Raw genomic sequence first — 4,382 nt, forward strand, 5'->3', positions numbered from 1 at the left:
CTCCTCCTCCTCCTCCTCCTCCTCCTTCTTCTTCTTTTTCTTCTTTTTCTTCTTCCTTCTATTGGATATTTTCTTAAAACAAAAAAACAAAAAACCAAAAAAAACCCAAAAAACCAAAAAACAGGGGCTGGAGAGGCAACTCAGAGGTTAAAGTGCACTTGAGGCTCTTGCAAAGGCCCAGGTTCCCCCTCCATCTTCTACATGGTGATTTATAACTCCAGGTCTGGGGTTGGAGCACCCTCTTTTGGCTGCTGTAGAGACTGCATGCATGCATCCTGGCAAAACATTCGTACAAATACAAATCTTAAAAAAAGAAAAAGAAAGAAAACAAAGGAAAAGAAAAGAAAAGAAAGAAAAGAAAATCCCACTCAGGCTTTTAATCTCAGCACTCGGGAGGCAGAGGCAAGAAGATCTCTGTGAGTTCAAGTTCAGCCTGGTCTACATAGCAAGTTCCAGGGTGACCAGGGCTATATAGTGAGACCCTGTCTTTAAAAGAAAATAAATAAGTAAACAAACACAAAATATTAAAAAGTATTTTTATGAGAGAAGAATAAAGTTTAAAAACAAACAAACAGCCCCAGGCAATGGGCGAAAAGACACCGTGGTGGCGGTGGTGTTCTTAGTCAAGGGCAGAGCAGATGGCAGTCAAGTTCATCAGAACTCGATGCCTGGTTTCATGTCTAAAGCTGTCTCATGCCTAGGACTCTTAAAGATCAAATAAAATCAAATCAAGTCTAGCACAGGAGGAGGAAGACAGAAAGAGACCTGCAGGCTGCCAAACCACTCATAGACCTGGTTTCTGGACATAGCACAGGTGGGCCATAGATACCTGCTTGCTGCCACACAGCACAAATGGAGGATGTCACCCAGGGGTCTGCTAGCCTTGTGACCAGCCTGCAGAAGGAGTGACCAAATTTTGTGAGTATATGGTGGTCAGATGGGAGAGAAACAGAAATGGGACAGCTTGAGCATTATGAAGAGAGATGGAACTGGAGATTCTAGTATGGAGAGGAGTAGCCTGCTGTGAGTGGCCAGGCCCCCTACCAGGGGCCATGGTGAGGTCCCAGCCCAAGCTGCCATTGAGGGCCATGTCTGAGTTGTAGCTACACAGTGGCAGGAGTGGTGTCGATATCCATGGCTCATACAACCTCTAGAGAACATGTGGATGTCCCTGGTCAGAGAAGCTACCGGGGACCATATGGATGACCAGGGGCTGTGTATATTGTCCCTGCTGGGGACACTGGTGAGCAGGCCCTGCACCTTACCTGAGCAGCACAGTAGAACTGGCCCTTGTAATGGAAGCAAGGGTGAGCCAGCCCTGAAGGGTAAGAGCACTTGAGAGCTGGCCCTGCCACTCATGTGTAACCAACGCAAAGCACAGGCAGGTCAAAGCAGGTTAGTGGGCCAGTGAAAAGGCAGATATACCCAGGATGGTGTGGGGTTAGCAGTCAACACCTTGTGTGCCTTTTTATATGTGCCTCTTTATAAGTGGCCAGAACTGCAGCCCAATTTTAGTTTGGATAGAGATGGGGTGTAAGTACTGGCAGAGTGCCTTGAGGCATACATATGAAGACCAGGTTTTCATGGTAGGCAAGGCAGTGTTTATATATCAAGGGGGTAGGAATAGGTCTGTGTCCTGCATAATGAGTCTCTGGGAAATAGAGCAAGCCTTCTGAGAAGACAAGGGATGGAGCCTGGCTGAGTGTGTCTCCTGTTGTATCAAAAGAGGGAGGACCCAAATGCTAGCTCCCGATGAGAGTGAAAGTAGAGCTTAAAATCCATCCAAACCCTGGGAGTGTGGCACCTAAGTAGTAGAGATAGGAGAATTTGGAGTTCAAAGCCGGTCTTGTGTATAGCAAGTGTGAGACCAGCCTGAACTAAAGGAAGCAGTGTCTCAAAAATTTTATGTCGACATCCAAAGAGCTAACTTTGGACCCTGCTGGGGAAGCCTGGAGTGCTCTGGCAGACCTTCTGAGACTTCCCTTTAGCAAAACCTGTCCTGGGGCCCAAGTGGAGTGCTTTTGATCCCACCCAGTGTGCACTTTCTAGGACAACGCTTATTAAAGTTTTGCTGTCTTTGAAGTCTGAGACATTGCTCTCTGACACTGATCCACGGCCCTGGTCAGTGCCTGTCAGTGTGACTGGAGATTTTAAGCACCTCTGGCTTCAGGGGATCCAGCTCCCTCTTCTGAATTGCAGGCACCTGCACATACTTACATTCCTGCCATCGTACACATAATTAAAAACAAATCGTCGTTGTTGTTGTTTGAGATAGGGTCTGAATATGTAGCTCTGGACATCCTGGAGCTCACTATGTAAAACAAGTTGAATTTGCACTATCAGACATCTGTATGCCTCTGCCGTCTGAGTGCTAGTATTAAAGGTGTGTGCACCACCAGTGCCTGGCAAAAAATTAAAATAAATCTTAAATAAAACAAAACCTGAAATAACAAACATAAAACCAAACTAAACACAGAGAAATGGAAAAGTCACCCCCAGCTTGCCAGTTATACAAAACCAGGATGTGGACTGGATTTGCCCTGTAAGCTGCGGCTTATAGACCCTGCTCTATAATACATTTAGAGCAAAACCGTGTCCTTGTCAAGACTAGGGGTTCAGCGTTTTGATCTCAGCTGTCCTAATAGTAGTTTCAACTTTCAAATCCCAGTTTCCCCAGCACCAGGGCAACATTATTTATCTTGTAGGATGATATGATAACTTTCCTGGCATGGTGGTTTGCACCTTTAACCTTAGCACTTCACAGGCAGAGGCAGCTAGATTTCTATGACTCAAGGCTAGCCTACTCAGCATACTGTGTTTAAATCCAGCCAGTGCTATGTAGAAAGACACTGTCTCAAAACAAGCAAACAATAAATGTAATGACTGGCAGATACAGTGGGCTTCGTACTTAGCTGATGGTGAATCCTAGCTTTTACCATAATGTTTTCTTTTCTTTCTTTCTTTTTTTAAATTAGGTATTTTCTTTATTTACATTTCAAATGTTATCCCCTTTCCGGGTTTCCCCTCTGAAAACCCCCTATCCTCTCCCCCCTCCTCTGTGCACCAACCCACCCACTCCTGCTTCCTGGCCCTGGCATTCTCCTACACTGGGGCGTAGAACCTTCACAGGACCAAGGGCCTCACCTCCCATTGATGACCTACAAGGCCATCCTCTGCTACATATGTGGCTAGAGCCATGGGTCCCTCCATGTGTTGGTGGTTTAGTCCCTGGGAGCTCTGGGGGTACTGGTTGGTTCATATTGTTGTTCTTTTTATGGGGCTGCAAACCCCTTCAGCTCCTTGGGACCTTTCTCTAGTTCCTCCATTTGGGACCCTGTGCTAAACGCAATGTTTGGCTGAGAGCATCCACCTCTTTATTTGTCAGGTACTGATAGAGTCTCTCAGGAGACAGCTATATCAGGTTCCTGTCATCAAGCACTTGTTGGCATCCATAATAGTGTCTGGGTTTGGTGACTATATGTGGGATTGATTCCCTGGTGGGGCAGTCTCTGGATGGCCTTTCCTTCAGTCTCTGCTCCACACATTGTCTCTGTAACTTCTCCCATGGGCATTTTGATCCATCTTCTAAGGAGGACCAAAGTATCCACACTTTGGTCTTCCTTCTTCTTGAGCTTCATGTGGTCTGTGAATTGTATCTTGGTTATTCTGAGCTTCTGGGCTAATATCTACTTATCAGTGAGTGAATACCATGTGTGTTCTTTTATGACTGGGTTTCCTCACACAGGATGATATTTTCTAGTTCTATCCATTTGCCTAAGAATTTCATGTATTCATTGTTTTTAATAGCTGAGTAAAGTACATTGTGTAAATGTACCACATTTTCTGTATCCATTCCTCTATTGAGGGACACGTGGGTTGTTTCTAGCTTCTGGCTATTATAAATAAGGCTGCTATGAACATAGCATAGTGGAGCATGTGTCCTTATTACATGTTGGAGCATCTTCTGGGTATATGCCCAGGAGTGGTATTGCTGGGTTCTCAAGAAGTACTTTGATCAATTTTTGAGGAACCACCAAACTGATTTCCAGAGTGGTTGCAATCCCACCAGCAGTGGAGGAGTGTTCCTCTTTCTCCACATCCTTGCCAGCATCTGCTGACAACTGAGTTTTTGATTTTAGCCATTCTGACTGGTGTGAGGTGGAATCTCAGGGTTGTTTTGATTTGCATTTCCCTGATGACAAGGACGTTGAACATTTCTTTAAGTGCTTCTCTACCTTTCGGTATTCCTCAGTTGAGAATTCTTTGTTTAGCTCTGCACCCCATTTTAAAATAGGGTTATTTGGTTCTCTGGAGTCCAATTTGTTAGCATATGTCTTTTTATTGGGGAATTGAGTTCATCTCTTTTTTTTTTTAATATTTTT

This window comes from Mus caroli, chromosome 10 (genome assembly GCF_900094665.2).
Source record: "Mus caroli chromosome 10, CAROLI_EIJ_v1.1, whole genome shotgun sequence".
Classification (NCBI taxonomy): Eukaryota; Metazoa; Chordata; class Mammalia; order Rodentia; family Muridae; genus Mus; species Mus caroli.